Raw genomic sequence first — 21,012 nt, 5'->3', positions numbered from 1 at the left:
TAGTGTGAACAATATCATATACCCACAAGCACAAAACAATAAACACATCTCAAAATTACTCATACATCACAAAAACTCCTCGACAAATTATCACCGAGTCCTCCACCATAAAATACAAATAAAAAACAAATGAAAACAATTTATTAATAATAATAATAATAATAATAATAATAATAATAATAATAATAATAATTTATGTAGTATTGTCTATATAAATTACATAAATACGAACATATTAGGAGAGAGAGAGAGAGAGAGAGAGAGAGAGAGAGAGAGAGAGAGAGAGAGAGAGAGAGAGAGAGAGAGAGAGAGAGAGAGAGAGAGAGAGAGAGAGCCCTTATATAAGGGCCAACATGCCCTTATATAAGGGCATGTTGGCTGAAGGATGTTGGATACAGAGGTAGAAGGCAGAAGACGACGTGACAGACCAAAAGGTGGAAGGATCGCATTGGAGAGGACCTGAGGGAGAGAGCTGAGTGGAGAGGAGGTTGGGGACAGAGCCTTGTGGAGAAGACTAGAGAGGAACAGCGACCTCGTATGAACATTGGAACTGCCGCAGAAGAAGAAGAAGGGAAATGTAACCTTTTCAGCTCGGAGGTGAGGGGGGAGGGGAAAGGAGGGGAGAGAAGAGGGGAACAGCACACTCCCCCGTTCATTCCCATCTCCAAAAATTATTCCCTCTCATCTCCGCATTCCCGTTATCCATCTCCCCACCCTCCTCGCCCCTCGCTTCCTCCACCACCTTCCCATCTCCAAAAACATCCTCCCATTCTCATTACAATCTCCCCATCATTTCCTTTCTCCCCTTCCCAATTCCTCATTACTCCTCAACTATGCACAGACACCTACCCATCTCTCCATCTCCCCCATTCCTCCCTACACAACCTTCACCCCTTCCCCTTACCTACCTGCACATCTGCCCATCTCCAAACTCACTATTCCTCTTAATTATCTACCCATTTCCCCATCTGCCCCCCCAAACCCCCATTCCCCAACCATCTATCCACCTACCTATCTCCCCATCTCCCCACCCTCTCCTCGTTTTGTCCCCAGGAGGAAATTAAGAGGTATCAAAACAGACGACTTGGGAACCCTGGTTAAAATATTATCCCCGGTTTTCATATCTTCCCCTCCTGACGTGACTTTTAAGCATCACCATTAATAAACACGTAACAAATCTCTCCTGACTCCATTGATGCTGGTCGCTGTCTATCATGCACCAAAAATGTGAACCTGCAGGATGCTAATTACCATGAAACAGAGGAGGAGGAGGAGGAGGAGGAGGAGGAGATAGGATGATATCGTATTTTGCATTAATTAAAAATCGTAAATACCAGAACATTCTGACTAATGTATAAAGTTTCTTGTACTGGGTGGGGCAAATCAAGTGCCCGAGTTTTGAAAGGCGCGTGCAACAGCTGTGGTGGTGATGGGAAGATGTGTGTGGTCTCGTTGTGACCGCCAAACCCCGCCGTTTTCAGTATCAGCCATGCCTTGGTCGGGTGAACATCGTGGCTTTGCAGAGCGCACGTATTTCTAAAATGGCCGTTCTGTCATCGCCACCCAGCGTGCCTTCCGCCTGCACTTCAACATTCCACGTCATGGTCCCATCCCTGATGGCAAGGCAATCAGGCGTTGGATTGAAGCACTGGAAGATAATGGTTCCACAAGAAGACCTAGGGGTAGTGGAAGACCAAAAACGGTAAGAACACCGGAAAATGTGGCCTTAGTTAAAGCAGCTGTCGAACAATCACCAAGACGCTCTGCCCGGAAGCATTCACTTGCATTGGCCATGTCTAACCGATCTTTAAGGCGGATATTGTGTTACGATTTATCGTTCCATCCATACAAAATAATGATTGTTCAAGAATTGAAGCCTACTGACTTTGAAAATCGCAGGAATTGCTGCCAGGAAATGTTGAACCGTATCCCTGAACCGTCAACTTTTTTCAGCAGTGACGAGGCCCACTTCCACCTTTCTGGAAGCGTGAATAAACAAAATTGTCGTTATTGGGCTGAAAACAACCCAAGAGAACTTCACCAGAGACCGCTCCATTCCCCTAAAGTTACTGTTTGGTGTGCAGTTTCCAAATTTGGGGTAATTGGACCTTATTTCTTTGAAGAAGATGGAAGATCTGTCACTGTCAACTCTCAACGTTATCTTGCGATGTTGGAAGACTTTTTTGAACCGAAATTGGAAGAATTAAGTGAGGAAACAAAACTGTGAGACATCTGGTTCCAACAAGATGGAGCAACAGCCCACACTGCTCAAGTTGCAATGGTCAAATTGCGACAGATGTTCCCGGCACGCCCAGTCTCTCGAAGGGGTGATGTCGAGTGGCCCCCACGCTCACCTGATTTGAGCATTTGGGACTTTTCCTGTGGGGATATCTCAAGGAGAAAGTGTTCACAGGTCGGCCACACAATTTGGAAGAATTGAAGATGCGAATTCGGGAGGAAATCGCTGTAATACCCCTTGAGTTGTGCCGAAGAGCAGCTGAAAACTTCAGACATCGCCTTCAACAATGCATCGCTACAGAAGGCCACCATCTTCCTGATGCCATCTTCAAAAAGTGATCACACAAACGGCATTGTATACTGATTTGAATAAAACAACAAATTATTCTGTAATTATTGTTTTACTTTTCATAATAGCCTATCAAAACTCGGGCATTTGATTTGCCCCACCCTGTATTTAAACGCTCCACACACACACACACACACACACACACACACACACACACACACACACACACACACACACACACACACACACACACTCGTCCGATGGGGCTAACGACATCCAATAAAATCTAAATTAGGCTTATAAATTCTGCAGGAAACACTTCAGGGTAAAAAAAAAAGAAAAAAAAATATATTCAACTAAATTTTTTTTCCCTTCCTTCAGTGTAAAATTTCTTACGAGTCCCAGTTTTGTTTCCGTGTGTGTGTGTGTGTGTGTGTGTGTGTGTGTGTTTACGTGAATGCTTAGAAGAGAACACACATGAAGTCGCAATAATAATAATAATAATAATAATAATAATAATAATAATAATAATAATGATCCCAGGTATATTGTACAGGTGGTCACGTCTCGCCTGCCGCCCACATCTAGCTGGAAGAGGAGGATGAACGGAGAATCACCAACATACCTGTAAGAAGAGGAAGACTTGTGTTGATGCACGGTGTGAACAAGTACAAAAAAAAAAAAAAAAAAAAAAAAAAAAAAAAAAAACAAGAACAAGAACAAAAACAGACCACGAAAAGAACAAGAATATAACAAGAAAATAACAAAAAAGAACAAGAACAAGAACAAGAGGGCGATGACATCATAGAAGAAGAAGAAGAAGAAGAAGAAATAAAGAAAGAGAAGAAAAGAATGAACAACTGGAGAAGAAGGAAGAAAACGAGAAAGAGAAAAAGAATCACACGTTACAAACACACGACAAAATAAACAAACCTAACAAATAAATAAAGAGGTCCACAGGTGACACAATTCCCACCTGTGTCTTCAAAGCTCATTAATGGAAGCGCGGGGTAAAGGTAGGAGTGTTATTACCAACATTTAGGCACATTAACCAAAGCAAATCAACAAAATGATCACGAGGATGTGTGTGTGTGTGTGTGTGTGTGTTACATTAATGGTGATGCGTGTTTGATAATGAAGGAAGATAGCAGCATAATGAAGGAGAAGAAGAAAGAAAGGAGAGAAGCTTTGGGTGGAGACTTCATGGGTGGAACAAACAAACAACCCACGCCACTAAATAATGTTTTGTCCAGCTCGGCAAACACGCGCGTTGTCCGTAACATATGCGCCTGTTATGCCCGGGACGACTCCTCTGGCTTTGGAAGTACTGCACATTTAAAACGAATATTCACAGTCTATAAAGTTTACGAGCGAATAACCGTAGCGGCGCCGCGGAGAAGGTAAAGAACAGGGAACACTTGCAGTAGACGCCCAGACATTGGCATCACGGGCGCGGGTATTGTGGGAGGCAAGGGAAGGGAAAGAAGCAAGGAATTTATGAATGGACTGGTGTGTGGGTAGATCTTGCCTTTACAGAGGACAGAATACCGCCTTGCTGGACGCCTAATGTTATAATTGATTGTCTTGTTTTTTTTTTTTTTTCCTTTTGTGTGTAAGAGGGGCACTGGTCAAAGGTAACAAAAGACTGGTGAAAGAAAAGGCCTGTTAAAAGTGCCAGTCCATAAAGAAAGGGCAGAAAGGATCATGGAAAAAAGGGAAAAAGGAAGAAGAAAAGAAAAGAAAAAAGGTTTAGGTGACGTTTTGTTTGACTGACTCCTTAATTGAATGACTGGCTTTTTTTATTTTTATTTTATTTTTTTTTTTTTTTACGTGCGAAGGTGTACAGTAAAAAAAAGAAGTTCTCTATTTTGTTGCTGCATAAACATCAAACAAGGAGGCAACCAAGTAAACTATCAATCAATCAGGCAATCAAGCAAGCAAGCAAACAAATCAATTCATACATTAATAAGCAGAAAAAAATCGCCTAGAATATATAAGAGTCTAGTTCTGGAGGTGACAAACTGACTGACTGACTGACTGACTGACTGATTATTGAATTGACCAACTGATAAACTGATGCACTGATTGCTTAACTGACTGACTGACTGACTGACTGACTGACTGGCTGACTGACTGACTGGCTGAATGACAGACTGGTTCCCTGATTGGTATTTTGGCGTTGACGTAATAAATCTAAGGCTATCACCAAGTAGGATATATAAAGGAACACAAAGGAAGACACAGGAGTAATGAGTAACCAGGGCAAAGGGTTGGGGATTGCTTGTGAGCGAGAGAAAATTAGGGGTGAGAAATGAAGGGAAAAGACACAAGGAAAAATGAGAAAAAAAAGGAAAAAAAAAGACTGTTCTTAATGGGGAAACATGTTTTAATCGCTAAGGAAATAAAGTTTGTTATTGATAGGGAAAAATATCAAGTTTTTAATTAGAGAAAAGACAAGGAAAATGAGAAGAAAAAGAACGAAAAGACTGTTCTTAATGGGGAAATATGCTTTAATCGCTAAGGAAATAAAGTTTGTTATTGATAGGGAAAAATATCAAGTCGTTAATTAGAGAAAATACACAAGGAAAAATTATAAAAAGAAAAAAAAAAGGAAAACACAATTCTTAATAGAGAAATATGCTTTAAACGCTAAGAAAATAAAGTTTGTTATTGATAGGGGAAAAATATCAAGTTGTTCATTAGGAGGTTATCAATAAGGGGAAATTACTCAATAAGGAGATGACGTTAGTAATGACAGGTAATTTGTGAAAAAGTTATAATTCTAGAAGTTGAATCGTAGTTCTTAATGGTAAAAAAAAAATGTTAACAAATTTATTAATACGAAGTAAAAAAATAAATCCAGCTTCTTTAAACACAAACAAACACAAACGAAGGGCAAACAAAAACAAACAAACACCAATCAATCATAAAATCAACAAACAAAATTACGAACCTTTCAAATTCCCTCCCTCTCTCTCTCTCTCTCTCTCTCTCTCTCTCTCTGGTGCCCGCGGCTGGCCTCTCAGGTATATGGAAATTTATCGAGCTCGCCAGGTAAGCCAGTATTGTTGACACAGGTAGACAGGGGGTCAGAGTAATGGCACCTGTCCCCATCAGAATAAATGGGGAATTCAAGGGGGCGCCTCTCCCTCTCCCCCTCTTCCTCTTCCTGAGACACGTTGACTTTCTCCGGTTGGTTAAAAGTAAATTCATATTTTGTATTGTAAGTTTTCTAGATTGAGTTTATTATGTTCGATGCATTCGTTGTGTGTGTGTGTGTGTGTGTGTGTGTGTGTGTGTGTGTTAGTCAGGTCATGTATTTACCTTAACACACACACACACACACACACACACACACACACACACACACACACAAATGTTCCCTACGGTCTATCAGTTTCCTCCTCCTCCTCCTCCTCCCTCAACAGGTTAATCAAGAAGGCGACGGCTCACTAACGCATCCAGCTGTTATGACCCTTCCCAGACCAGCTGACCTCATCTCAAGGGCCTCTCACCACCAGTCTGTTGTGTGTGTGTGTGTGTGTGTGTGTGTGTGTGTGTGTGTGTGTGTGTGTGTGTGTGTGTGTGTTCATGTCACTGCTCTCTCTGGCAAAGGTTCCTCAATTGGTGGGTTTTTCCACGGCAAGCAGATGATATTTTTCTTTGTGTCTACACAATCTCTTTCCTTCCTCCCTCCCTTTCTCTTTCCTCATACATAATATATTTCTATCCCCTTCCAGCAGCTCTCGTCTATCCATCCCTTTCCCTCCCGTTCTCTTATTCCCCTTCCTTCCTTCCTTCCTTCCTTCATACATTATATAACACCCCTCCTTCCTATATTCCCCTCCCATCCCTTCACTTCCCTTTCTATTCCCTTCAAGCAAATTTATTCCCCTCTCGAAGCTTCTTTTCTTCATTCCTTCCTTTCCCTCCTCCATACAGCCTTCCCTTCTCTTCGTTCCCTTCACATCAAGAGCCTTTCATCCCTTTTATTCTGTCCAGGCTTCACTCACATGCCGCGTCAAGAAAATATCTGATTAAATCTGTAAATCTGAAGTGTAGTTTGCATCGTATTCTGCTGACACGTGTAGTTCCTCCATCCAGTATTAATGAAGCGAATGAAACAAGGTGTGACTGGCATTCATCTCAAGGCACAACTGACGCGGCGCCCACTTGATCCCGCGTCCCTAGTGACTAAGGGTGACACATCTTGGCCAGATGACCCCTGTAAATTTACCAGTGACTCCGGTACCAGATGACCATTCAGTACCAGTGATCCTTGTGCCAAATATTCTACAGGAGTACCAGTAATAAGTCACCCCCTACAGCCCTAGTAGCTCATGACCCAAGTAGACTCACAAGCACCCCGTTACTGTGTGGCATGTTACTCGTATGTGTCTCATGTTCCCTCAGCCGTCATCACTTTGGTTTGATAACACTGTCCCTTGCCACTGTTATGAGGAGACGATCAGCAGGACACAGGAATTGCGACGGAGTGCAAATGGCAGACACTGGAGACAAGCGTGGCCCGTCCCTCGCCTTGTGACCGTGCTTGTACCAATAACTGCCAGCAATGAATGACATATGTGCCAAAGCTCCCGGCACCACACACAGCCAGCCCATCACACGCCTTCAGAATGTCCCTCCCCCACCTCCACACGCCTGTCTGAAAGCCGTCCCGGTGTCAGCTCCATCAAATCTTGTTTTGTAACTCCCCTCAAGCCTCCCCTTCCCTTCAGTCTCCCCAGGATCACCACACCAGCTGTTCCCTCGCCGTGTTTCTCAGAGTTGCTCATCACTCCCAGAAAAAGAGCTTAATTATGACGCTACTATGTAAAGCCACGAAACTGAAATCTGTGAAGAAAGATGGAGAAATGTTTCAGCATTACAGTGAAATCCCTGCACACACCACACCCCGTGTGTGCACACACCGCACCGCTTAAAGGTAACATGGGGAGGAGGAAAAAAGGAGAAAATAGACGTGGAATAATACTTAAAAGAGGATAGAGGACAATAAAGAGGACAAGGCGAATAAAAGAAAGAAATATTGCGAATTACGTGCGAAGGGAAGCATGAGAGAGAGAGAAAGATAAACAGATGAAAGAGTAAAAATTTACCCACACTACCATATTTGATTCATATTTTGTCTTGACCTAATTGCTCATGGAATTTAATTAACTAATGTTTTGGGAATTGCTGAACATTGTTTTGAGTAATATGAACAAATTCCTCTGTATGACTTTCAGTTACATATTGGGAGAAAAAAAAAAAGTTTCTTTCTGGTCAGCCTTTGGGACACAAACTGCTGTAATAAATTTTATTTCTTGAACATTGGTTTTACTCTGTTGAGGAAGGAGGGTTAGGTTAGGTTAGGTTAGTTAGGTTAGGTGATTGTTAGCAGTGCTTAAAACCCCTGCAGTTGTATAAAAAGAAGTTTGCTCTTGTGTACATGTATTTAATTATTGGTGCTGTTACAAAATTTACCCATATAGTCAATAAACATAACCAAGAACCAACTAAGCAATGGATTATAAATAGGAGTATGTACAGTACCTCTGGCAGTCAGGTCTGAGACAATGACCACTGCAGTGCTAGATAACATTATTGTGCTCTAATGCATTCATGATTTACACCAAGTTGATTTGGCTTTACATGTGAACTTCTAAGTGGGTGATAATTGCAACATTCATATCCATGCAGGTGGGGGCCTCCAGATGAGACAACACACACTGCTGTGGAGTTGGTCATGCTGTGGATGTTGTCTCACACAACATTTGCAGGACTGCCATACCCTGAAAGTGATGGCACCACACTGCATAAGTAAACTAACAAAGGTCAAATTACATTTTGTAAATTAATGCTGTTTTTAAGTGCAGTACTGTAATGTAACAATAATTGTGCTACAGCATCATCTTCCATGGGGCTGGCAGCATCATGTCCAACACTCATCTTCATGAATGTTCATCTGCACATTTGCTCATCAACTCAGCAAAACCATGTGATAAACACAGACATGACTAGGTTGACTGCTAATTAAAAGAAAAATTTGTCAATAAAAACATCACTCAAAGAATACCAGCTTATTCTCTACCTGCAGTAATGACAGCTTTTTTTTTTTTTTTTTTTCTCCAGAAGTGTCAGGGCCTCTAGGACCACAGCCTTCCACCAGCAGTGGTGTTGGAGCCATCCAACCCTCTTCTGCTGGTGTCGCTGGGTCCACAGCGGCCTCTGGATTTGACAATGGTGTATCATCTGCACTGGATGAGAAGATCTTTGTTCAAATTATGCTCATTATAGATGACTACATGCAATGGTGAATAACATGTTAACATGTATTCAGTTGTGTCCTCCAGTACAATGAACACTGATTATACAACTCCTGCCACTAAGTCTGTTGTTCTTGCTACTCTGACCTAATTTTTTATTTTATTTTTTTATTATATTTATTTTTTTTTTTTTTGAGGAATACATCTCTGAGGCATATAGTGTTGATTCCATAAGTGCATCACACCACCAGCCTGGGTACAGTATAGCAGAAAGGTCCAAGGAGCAAATGAGGTAAAAGGACACAGCAAGATAGCGTGACATGTAACTTGAAATACCACTTACTTTGTAACTTGAGGTGTAGTCATGTTTGCTTCTAAACTGTATTTCAGATGGCCACTCTGACTTGGAAGTTCTCTCTCAAGCACAGGAAACCCAACAGCAGATTAGTCGGAGTATGGACGAGCTGGTGATGGTGCAGCTGGCTGTACAAAACATGTCCCAGGCACTTTGACAATCTGTTGAAGTGCAGAGGAACATTGTGCATTCATTGCAGCAGCTGGTAACACTTACTGAGCACTTCATTAATGCCAACACCACCCACCAATAATTTATAGCATTTTAATGTTTACCTTTCATAAGTTTATCTTTATTAAGTTAAGTTATAAGACTAAGTTATCAAATTAAGTTATATTAAGCAATATTTCTTTTCTGTAGAATTAAGTTGTAGCAATTCTATCATTAACCTCGAGCAGCATGTTAATGTTAGTGCAATATAATACCAAACTTCACTGTGATACCTACAATGCTTCTGTGTTACTTAAAATACAAAAGTAAGATTAGTGTTTTGTGGTGACCTGCTGGTGGACATTTCTGTAAATAAGTTTATTTACTTTTTTTTTTTTTTCAGGATGTGAACTATACTCATATATGTTATATTTTTCTTTTTCTTGCAAAGACTTTGGTAATTGGTAATTTTATTTTATTTTTAAATAAATCTACAGCACTTTTTTAATCTATTTGTGTTATTCATACCTAATACTAGCAAGCCACTTAAGTATTTGATGAATTTAAATGTTGCACTGATCTCTTTCATTTAGTATGCAGTGATACATGGAAAACCATTATTTCACTCATTACATGATTACTGACCTCACTTCCTTACTTCAGTGCTGGAAGAAGTTTTGTATGATTTCTTGCTACACAATTCTGCCTGAAGCACACTGATCCCTCGACAGCACAGCAGGGTTGGTATCAGCATGGGGCACTGTTTCATCCTCAAGAGGTGGTAGCTGTAAGCAGACTTTTGTGAGGGTCTGAGAGGTCTAGGGACTGGAACCTAACTGTTCCATTTGTTTAAAGTTATATTGTAGAGGAACAGTCATGTAGTTTGACATTTAGCATTCTGATGATCTAAAACTAGCCCAAACCATAATGACTTTCAGACATCTTTGTAGGAAAAAAAAAAAAAAAGAATGTTTATTTTTGTTAAATGATGGTACACTTCTGACAAATTTCATTACCCCAACAAGTGTAAGAACATTCATGACTGTACTCGGTTAAATCTAATGTCCATGATACAGATATATCCTGTCAACTACCAGAAAAATAGTGACAAGTACATATGTCATCAGGAACTTGATGCAGCAGTTGTGTAGGAGCAGGCAAGTATTAATTATTTTGACACACTTGATGGGTCTGTACTGCAAGCCACCTCCACAAGAGTGCAGGCACCTGTGAAAAGTGAGATTTCATACTACAAGAGGATTCATTACTTATAAAAGAGTATATCAAGTGTTCATTTATAACTAATGTCAAGGCTTATCACACTATGTTTTCTTATGCAATACCAGTAACCATGTGCAGTCACATGAAAATCAATAAAATACATGGTTGGGTAAACATGTGATGCAATAATGCTATATACCTGGCAATCTGGAGCAGTAGCTGAGGATCACTTCACTTGCATCACAAACAAGTTGGATGTTCAGAGGGAGTGATACCTTTTCCAGTTCAAGTAGAGGGCCTCATCCACACTTTGCTCCTTCATGGTAATGTGGCTGCTTGTGCACACAAAAGAAACTATTACATGATCATGTTACACAGTAGCTACATATATAGGAGGAGGCAGTAGACACCTGCCGAAACGATAATTACTCCCAGTGAGGTCTAAAGCACTGTTCAGGGGGTGCTGTGAACTTATCATTAAACCCAGCTGTGACCTCACTGAACGTTTCCCTTTGTGTCTCACAACACAAGGGGGTAGTCACAGCCTGCCCTCTAAAGACAACTCTCTTCCTCCACACAAAACTACAAGCACCTAATAACACACACACCCTTCACTCAAAAAATTTTTAAATCATGGCGACTCCTACACCAGCCTCGGAGTCCCCATCTGGGGAGGGGACCATAAATGTCCCCAGGTCGGACTGCCTTTCCGTCGACGACCCTAAGTGTCTTGACACCCCCCTCAACTTTTTCTTCATTAACTTCTGCAACATTCGCGGTCTAAGATCTAATTTTCAATCTGTAGAACACCACCTCTCCTCCTCTAAACCTCATCTTCTTTTCCTCACTGAAACTCAGGTGTCTGAGGCAACTGACAGTAGCCCCTTTTCTGTTCCCTCCTACTTTCTCTATCCTCATTTTCGATCCAAAGCTGGATGCTGCGTTTATGTGCGCAATGACTTAACCTGCTCTCGTGCCCACGCTCTTGAATCTTCCGAGTTTTCCACCATCTGGCTACGACTACAGAGTCATTCTCATACTAAATTTATCTGTGCTGTATACCTCTCTCCTAACTCCTCTGACTATAAGAAATTCTTTGACTACTTAACTTCCAAAGTGGAGCACATTCTGACCCTCTTCCCTTTTGCAGAGATCTCCATTCTTGGAGACTTCAATGTTCACCACCAGCTTTGGCTTTCCTCTCCCTTCACTGACCATCCTGGTGAACTAGCCTACAACTTTGCTATCCTCCATGACCTAGAGCAATTGGTGCAACACCCTACTCGTATTCCTGACCGTCTTGGAGATACGCCCAACATTCTTGACCTTTTCCTGACCTCTAATCCTTCTGCTTATGCTGTCACCCTTTCTTCTCCGTTGGGCTCCTCCGATCACAATCTCATATCTTTATTTTGTCCTATCACTCCAATCCCTCCTCAGGATCCCCCTAAGCGAAGGTGCCTCTGGCGTTTTGCCTCTGCTAGTTGGGGGGACCTGAGGCGGTATTTTGCTGATTTTCCTTGGAATGACTACTGCTTCCGTGTCAGAGACCCGTCTTTGTGTGCTGAGCGCATAACAGAGGTGATAGTGTCTGGCATGGAGGCGTACATTCCTCACTCTTTTTCTCGTCCTAAACCTTCTAAACCTTGGTTTAACACAGCTTGTTCTCGTGCAATACATGATAGAGAAGTGGCCCACAAAAGGTACTTAAGCCTTCCTTCACCAGAATCTCATGCACTTTATATTTCTGCCCGGAACCATGCCAAGTCTGTTCTCCAACTAGCCAAAAACTCCTTCATTAACAGAAAATGTCAAAACCTTTCAAGATCTAACTCCCCTCGTGATTTCTGGCATCTAGCCAAAAATATCTCCAATAACTTTGCTTCTTCTTCTTTCCCTCCTCTACTTCAACCAGATGGCACCACTGCTATCACATCTATTTCTAAAGCTGAACTCTTTGCTCAAACCTTTGCTAAAAACTCTACCTTGGACGATTCTGGGCTTGTTCCTCCCTCTCCTCCACCCTCTGACTACTTCATGCCTCGTATTAAAATTCTTCGTAATGATGTTTTCCATGCCCTCGCTGGCCAAAACCCTCAGAAGGCTTATGGACCTGATGGGGTCCCTCCTATTGTTCTCCGAAACTGTGCCTCCGTGCTTGCACCTTGCCTAGTCAAACTCTTTCAGCTCTGTCTGTCAACATCTACCTTTCCTTCTTGCTGGAAGTTTGCCTACATTCAACCTGTTCCTAAAAAGGGTGACCGCTCTAATCCCTCAAACTACCGTCCTATTGCTTTAATTTCCTGCTTATCTAAAGTTTTTGAATCTATCCTCAACAGGAAGATTCTTAAACATCTATCACTTCACAACCTTCTATCTGATCGCCAGTATGGGTTCCGTCAAGGCCGCTCTACTGGTGATCTTCTGGCTTTCCTTACTGAGTCTTGGTCATCCTCTTTTAGAGACTTTGGTGAAACTTTTGCTGTTGCCTTGGACATATCAAAAGCCTTTGATAGAGTCTGGCACAAAGCTTTGATTTCCAAACTACCCTCCTACGGTTTCTATCCTTCTCTCTGTAACTTCATCTCAAGTTTCCTTTCTGACCGTTCTATTGCTGCTGTGGTAGACGGTCACTGGTCTTCTCCTAAATCTATTAACAGTGGTGTTCCTCAGGGTTCTGTCCTGTCACCCACTCTCTTCTTATTATTCATTAATGATCTTCTAAACCAAACTTCTTGTCCTATCCACTCCTATGCTGATGATACCACCCTGCACTTTTCCACGTCTTTTCATAGACGTCCAACCCTTCAGGAGGTAAACATATCACGCAGGGAAGCCACAGAACGCCTGACTTCTGATCTTTCTAAAATTTCTGATTGGGGCAGAGCAAACTTGGTATTGTTCAATGCCTCAAAAACTCAATTCCTCCATCTATCAACTCGACACAATCTTCCAGACAACTATCCCCTCTTCTTCAATGACACTCAACTGTCCCCCTCTTCTACACTGAACATCCTCGGTCTGTCCTTTACTTATAATCTGAACTGGAAACTTCACATCTCATCTCTAGCTAAAACAGCTTCTATGAAGTTAGGTGTTCTGAGACGTCTCCGCCAGTTTTTCTCACCCCCCAGCTGCTAACTCTGTACAAGGGCCTTATCCGTCCATGTATGGAGTATGCTTCACATGTCTGGGGGGGTTCCACTCATACTGCTGTTCTAGACAGGGTGGAATCAAAAGCTTTTCGTCTCATCAACTCCTCTCCTCTAACTGACTGTCTTCAGCCTCTCTCTCACCGCCGCAATGTTGCATCTCTAGCTGTCTTCTACCGCTATTTTCATGCTAACTGCTCTTCTGATCTTGCTAACTGCATGCCTCCCCTCCTTCCGCGGCCTCGCTGCACAAGACTTTCTTCTTTCTCTCACTCCTATTCTGTCCACCTCTCTAACGCAAGAGTTAACCAGTATTCTCAATCATTCATCCCTTTCTCTGGTAAACTCTGGAACTCCTTGCCTGCTTCTGTATTTCCACCTTCCTATGACTTGAATTCCTTCAAGAGGGAGGTTTCGAGACACTTGTCCACCAATTTTTGACCACTGCTTTGACCCTTTTAGGGACTGGCATTTCAGTGGGCATTTTTTTTTATTAGATTTTTGTTGCCCTTGGCCAGTGTCCTTCCTACATAAAAAAAAAAAAAAAAAAAAAAAAAAAAAAAAAAATATATATATATATATATATATATATATATATATATATATATATATATATATATATATATATATATATATATATATATATATATATATATATATATATATATATATATATATATACATAAAATATGAAAACTTTTTAATGCTTAACAGGAACTTGAGGCTGTGAGATACCTTTCACTCAAAGGAAACACCGATGAAGTGATAGATTATAACAACAGCACTAAATTTAAAATAAAATACATTATTGTTAATCTTACCATCAATGGCCCCAATAACCGTTAGGAAATTTTTAATCCTGAAGAACTGGTGTGCAGTTCTCCTTTGATCAAGGTGTGTTGGAGGCATCTTGATTTCCTGCACTGACTTATCACTCAACACGGTGCACACACACACTTGAAGACCCTGCTGACACTTGCTTGCATAGGTCCTGAAAGCAGATTATAAGCCATTAGTTTTCATTTTATTTATTTATTTATTTTAAATAAGATATATGTTTCTGCTGTAAGAGAGAGAGAGAGAGAGAAAAAAAAAAAAACAGCAGCAATGTAATGTGATCCTTGTAGCTGTAGTACAGTGTTGTTTCCATGAGTGCAGCCGTATTCACGCACACATTACATCTGTCAACTTTTTTTGCCAGCAGTATAATAAATCAAGTTATCCTCAAGACAGTGTTAGAAACATGTCAGAAATAAACCTACAAGTCTAGAAATATTTGTACACATGAATAATAATGTGGTGTGTGAGGAAGGGACAGCCCCAGGGGTACTTGACAGCAGGTTTGGTAAGGTTGGCATCATCCCTCATCCCTCCTTATCAATTGTGCACTCACATATTTTGACACTATTAACTAATCTTGGCATGTTCCTAACACTGGATTACAACTTTATAAACTGTGGCATGCAGCAGGTTGACTTTTATGCCTTTTATCCTTGAAAGTCAGCCACACTTAAGTATTATTCACCACACTGAACATCAGTTTATTCACCTACAAAAGTTATTTATGGGATATTATGCAATTTGTTTACACAAAAAGTAGTGGTAATTGTTTGGAGTCCTCTCTTGTCCTTATTACACGTCTATCCTCTTCCATTCTTTCACATATACAGTACCTCTTGATAAACCTGAAACATATATGTACCCCCATCCTTCAGGGGTTCCACAGGTTATGCTAACTTATAGTAGTGTCCTTAAGGGTGGGTCTAGCCCCTGTGGTTATGTTGGATTAGGTAATGTTTCTTATAAAAGTGTACGGTGACTAACCTAATCTCTGGGGGGCCTTCGCCCATCCCTTGGACTCCCTGAAGGGCAGGGGCACTTCTTCCTCGCCTTAAAGTTACGTTTTATGTGTATCTAAAGGTATATGCGAAGAATGTAAGAGAATAGACCATTAATAAGGTCAGGGAAAGGGCTCCCTGATAACTTCCACAACAGCCAGCCCCTGCACTGAAGCATGCAACACCAGTATCATCTTACCAGCAGTGTCTCCAATGACGTTTTGGAAGGGCCCACTGGCAAACAGTCTCTGGGCCAGCAGAACCTGGGTGTGAGTTGGTAATGCCTGGCTATGCCTTGTCCTTCTCTCCAGCTGAGGCTGCATCTCCTCAAACAAGAGGTTTAGTAGGTCTGCCGCGGGAAGCGATATTTGATCATGAGCTCATTATCACTCAATGCCAAGGGGTCGTGGCGATCCTGAAAGCGCCTTTCTTGCCTCAAGGCACGAACGTGGTAGTATGTTAAGAAAATATCCAATATATGCACAAGAAACGACGAAAACAATACGTAATCACAGTACACACTTGTTAGTGGGTGGGGGAATGGGGAGTGCGCACGTGTGGGACAAATCAGCCTCTTCATTTGTTTTCAGTGTTCCATGCAAGATTTCACTTTATGCATCACAAAACCATGCTTCCTTGCTGGTAAAGCTTGTAAACAATTAAAAAAAGGTTATTTTGTGCACATAAATATTTATATAAGAGTTTTCAGGCGAGGTGGAGTTAACCTACATCACCTCAGGAGGTTGTAACTTTACAACCTTGCTACTATGGCAACACCAACCTCTTATGCGTTCGTGGATACCATATGGCGGTCCGAGGTTGATAATGGGCGCTGATCGCAGTTTGTTAAAAGTAGCAACCGTTTCGTGGATCTGGCCCCTGGATGCTTAAGAGAGAGAGAGAGAGAGAGAGAGAGAGAGAGAGGGAGAGGGAGAAGGTGATGGGGAGAGTAAGAGGGGAAGGTGAGAATGTCAGTCAGGTGATGTTTAGGTAAATGGAAGGTGATAGGGAAAGATTACGGTGTTTGTGAAAAGAAAGATAAGAAAAAGTGAGAGAGAGAGAGAGAGAGAGAGAGAGAGAGAGAGAGAGAGAGAGAGAGAGAGAGAGAGAGAGAGAGAGATGACAGGTTATGTCAAGGAAATATGGAAGAGAAATGACGAAGAGTGAAGGAAATTTGAGCGACACACAGCAAATGTACGAGGGAAAATATAAAAGAAGAAATGAGGAAGAGAAAAAAATGAAGAACTATAAAAAAAAAAAAAAACAGACGAGAAATAAGTGAGAAAGGAAAGAAGTGAGGGAAAGATGTAATATTAAGGCGAACACACACACACACACACACACACACACACACACACACATCAGACAAACCAACAAGAATTGAATGAACCGTCACCATCACCATCATCATCATCAGCACATTATCACAGCACAGCCATCACAGTCGCATCACCTTCAAATCACCACCTCCCTCTTTCTCCTCCTCCCTTTCCCTCCCCTCTGCTCTCCCCACCTTCAATTTTCGAGAGAGAGAGAGAGAGAGAGAGAGAGAGAGAGAGAGAGAGAGAGAGAGAGAGAGAGAGAGAGAGAGAGAGAGAGAGAGAGAGATCGTATCAGTATGTTTCCCCCAACCCCCCGACAAAATTACCCAGGTGAAGAAAAAATGGGAAACAAAAACAAGGGTCAGCTGGAGGAAAAAGGGGAGGAAAAGGGAGGAAAGGTAAGGGGAATAGGAGAAGGGAAGAAGGGAGTAGGAATGGTGAAAGAGGGAGGGGGTGACAGGAAAGGACTCACATATTAGTTTCCTGCTGTCATGGTGATTCTCTCTCTCTCTCTCTCTCTCTCTCTCTCTCTCTCTCTCTCTCTCTCTCTCTCTCTCTCTCTCTCTCTCTCTCTCTCTCTCTCTCTCTCCTTGCAAACTTAATGGACTGTCATAGCATCATTAGCACTCAAAGGATTAACAGGTAAAATATATAAATTCTATCTTTCTTTTCTTCTCTCTCTCTATTAACCCAAACATTTTTTTTTTTGCAATAGTATCCAGAATTACCAAAGAATACCCATACCAATAAAATATATAAACTTTGTAATGAATTAACCTTTCCCCTTGAGTAATTACAAACGTGACAAAAGCCAAGCACCACACCAAACAACACAAGATAAAGAGTTGTGATTGGTCTTCCCTCTGAGTGTTACCACCTCCAGGCAAGACGAGACCAGACCCAGGCCCCCAGGAAGCAACACAAGGCAGGCTATACACACCACTGAATCACGCAGCTACGGACGTACTGCACCAGCCAATCAGCGCTCACTTTACAAACACTCCTTGCATCGTATCCTCCCTCCTCCATTTCTAATTCGACTCTTTACTTTCCTCCATTCCTCTAACCTGTTTCCTCCCTCTCTCTCCCTCCCTTCAGCCTTCAGTTTCCTTTCTTTCCCTCTCCATGTCTTTTTTTTTTTCTCTCTCTCTCTCTTCCTTCTTCCATAACTTTTCCTCCTCTTTCCAGTTTCCTTTCCACTCCATCTTTCCCTCTCTTCTCTCCTCTCTTTTCTCCTCACCTACCTCTCCTCTGAATACACGAAAGAAGTGAGAAGGAAAAGAGAAGAAAAGAGAAGAGAGGAAGGGGAGAGAAGTATTGGACTAGTAGTAGTAGTAGTAGTAGTAGTAGTAGTAGTAGTAGTAGGAGGAGGAGGAGGAGGAGGAGGAGGAGGAGGAGGAGGAGGGAGGAGGAGGAGGAGGAGGAAATGAAGGAAAGAGGGAAGGAAAGAGAGCAGAGAGGGAGAAAAGGGGAGAAAAATGAAAGAAGGAGGAGGAGGAGGAGGAGGAGGAGGAGGAGGAGGAGGAGGAGGAGGAGGAAGTAGGAAAGGGAAGGTGGAGGAAAAGGAAAGCAGAGAGAGAAGAGAAGAAGAAAGAAATACGTAGGAGAGAGAGAGAGAAGTGTAGAACAGAGATGGGAGGAGGAGGAAGAGGAGAAACAGGAGAAGGAGGAGGAGGATGGGGGGACAGGTCGCCTTGCTTCACTTACCTGCTTAACTATTGAGATACAAATTTGCGAGCAGTGATAACTAAGGTTGACACAGGAGACAAAACCCTTCCACACCTGCAACAATTAGGCCTCCTCTCCCTAACACTCGGAGAGCCTACTGCAATTCCGCTGGAGAAGGAGAGGTTGGCTGAATCTCTCTCACTTTCAATCTTCTTCTCTCCCCCCTCCCCCTCTCTCTCTCTCTCTCTCTCTCTCTCTCTCTCTCTCTCTCTCTCTCTCTCTCTCTATCTATCTATCTATCTATTTATTTATGTTTATATATTCACTTATTTATTTCTATTTCCATCTCCTATAAGGTACAGTGGCGGACAGAACTCTCATTTTTATTACATTTCTCGTGTTCCCTCAAGCTTACGTCCACGAATTCTCAGACACTTTGTTTTCTCATCAGGATTATTTACAAAAGCTGCAGAAATCAATCTTGACAGTGTTTTCTTTCATTCTCATCTTAACCTTCCCTTACTTTTACCACTACTAATACTATTTCTGCAAACACCAGTACTCCCATTATTACTATTAGCATGTACTGTTACTACTACTACTACTACTACTACTACTACTACTACTACTACTACTACTACTACTACTACTACTACTACTACTACTACTACACTTTTCTAGAGCAACCAAAGAGATACAGGGGATGAGGGTTATTCCTTACAAAAAGACAGAAGCTTTTAGATTTACATTTTTTACAGCGACATAGGTTAAGAAGGGATCTGATGAAAGTCTAAGTTTTACAGGGGGTACAATAAGGGTGACGTAGCCAAAATTCTCAGGATCAGTAATGAGGATAGAACAAGAAATAACGGGTTCAGTCTTGAAAAGGTTAGATTAAAAAAAGAGATAGGATTGAATTGGTTCTCACAGAGTGGTAGATGAATGGTATAGACGCAGTAATTAGCTTGTTAGTGCTGAGTCATTAGGAAACTTTAAAAAATTAAGACAAATTTATGGATGGGGATGATGGGTGGAAACAGGTTGGCACGTTTGACACAGGGAGTGCCACGTGTAGGCCTGATGGCTTCCTGCTGCTTCCATTATTTTGTGTTCTTAAGAGATCAGTAGTTGTGTTCTTTACGGTGTTTTCATATTGCCAGTTTAGAATTCTTGACTACAATCATGACTATGACTACAATCATGAAAACAGTCTCTAAAACCACAAATTATCCCCGCCACAGCCTGCTACACGTGAGGGACACAACGAGGAAATGTTTACGAGTACGAGTCAAAGTCTTTCCGCCTCGAGCACCTGTCTTGCCTGGTGGTGGTGGTGGTGGTGGTGGTGGTGGTACCTGGTGAGTTATGGACACGCTGCCTAGTCTGTATTCAAGGCTCCGTGTGGCTCTTTAAATGTAACTTCCTGTGATTACATGTCATTAATTCCTTATTTTTCAGATCAGTGGAGCGATAGCATCTAATTAATATTGCTGACCATCATTACTCACGCTGTTTTGTATGCGAGTCAGATGTTAACGCGTAATACTGTGACTATATGTAATTATTAACTTTCTGATCATTCGCTGCACAAAGTTTTCTACTTTCTCTCACCGCCATTTTGTCCATCCCCCTCCGAATGTAAGAGTCAACCAACATTCTCAGTCCTTCATGAACTTATACCGGTGAACTCTGGAACTCCCTGCCTGCTTCTGTATTTTCCCTTGCCTGTGACTTGAACTCTTCCAGGGAGATTTCAAAATACTTCTCTTAATTTTGGATAATCCGTTTTTTGCTCTACTTTTTGTGGACCTGTGCCTTCATTGACATTTTTTTCCTTCCCCATTTTATTGTTCTTGTTACTGCGATTACTAAAAAAAAAAAAATTCCAATATTTAAAATCAGCAGCGTTAGCATTGGCAGTCTACTACAGAATCTTCCTTAGTTTTCATTCTTTACCACAGAATACCCGTGACTCCGTTTTCTATGCAGGACCTACGTGGTTTTGTCTATCACCCGTTTTCTCTCAGTACACAGGTGAAGGGAGAGGTGGGCGGGGAGATGTCTTGTCCTGTTCTATCCTGTTTTCCAACACGTAGTTTATTAATGGAGATAGGTACAGATCATAGAATGCACTTGCAATAAACTAATATGAAAATAATCTCTCTCTCTCTCTCTCTCTCTCTCTCTCTCTCTCTCTCTCTCTCTCTCTCTCTCTCTCTGAAGCCTTTATCCTCTGAGTACCAGCGCAGGCAGTGAGAGTACAGAGCAAAGTGATGGGCAGAGGAAGAGTGGAAGCAGAGAGGGAGAGTGAGAGGGAACAGGAAAGATAAGAAGCGAGGAATGGATGGAGATTGGCGGTGGTGGTGATGGTGGTGGTGGTGGTGGTGGTGGTAGTGGTTGTGGTGGCGGTGGTGGTGGTGGTGGAGATATTGATTGAAAGAAAACGATGCAAATGAACGCCAAATAACACCTGAGAGAGAGAGAGAGAGAGAGAGAGAGAGAGAGAGAGAGAG

General features: G+C 41.9%; 1 protein-coding gene across 8 annotated transcripts in view; it reads right to left on the bottom strand.

The window, feature by feature from the left end:
- Positions 1-1,482: 1,482 nt before the first annotated feature.
- The window catches only part of LOC135098104 (bestrophin-1-like), a 43,839-nt gene continuing 24,309 nt past the window's right edge, over positions 1,483-21,012 (bottom strand). Inside the window, exons 1-10 of one of the 8 annotated variants that reach the window (XR_010266574.1) lie at positions 16,291-16,631; positions 16,032-16,157; positions 15,709-15,858; positions 14,493-14,662; positions 10,719-10,851; positions 10,414-10,525; positions 9,944-10,083; positions 9,137-9,309; positions 8,619-8,784; positions 7,962-8,319 (exon numbers count right to left, since the gene is read on the bottom strand). The gene's annotated coding sequence lies outside the window, so the exon portion shown is untranslated. The other 7 variants (XR_010266571.1, XR_010266572.1, XR_010266573.1 and 4 more) reach the window with 7 other exon arrangements.

This window comes from Scylla paramamosain, unplaced genomic scaffold (assembly GCF_035594125.1).
Source record: "Scylla paramamosain isolate STU-SP2022 unplaced genomic scaffold, ASM3559412v1 Contig45, whole genome shotgun sequence".
Classification (NCBI taxonomy): Eukaryota; Metazoa; Arthropoda; class Malacostraca; order Decapoda; family Portunidae; genus Scylla; species Scylla paramamosain.
The sequence above is the reverse complement of the archived record's forward strand: the minus strand, read 5'-3'. Positions and strand labels throughout refer to the sequence as shown.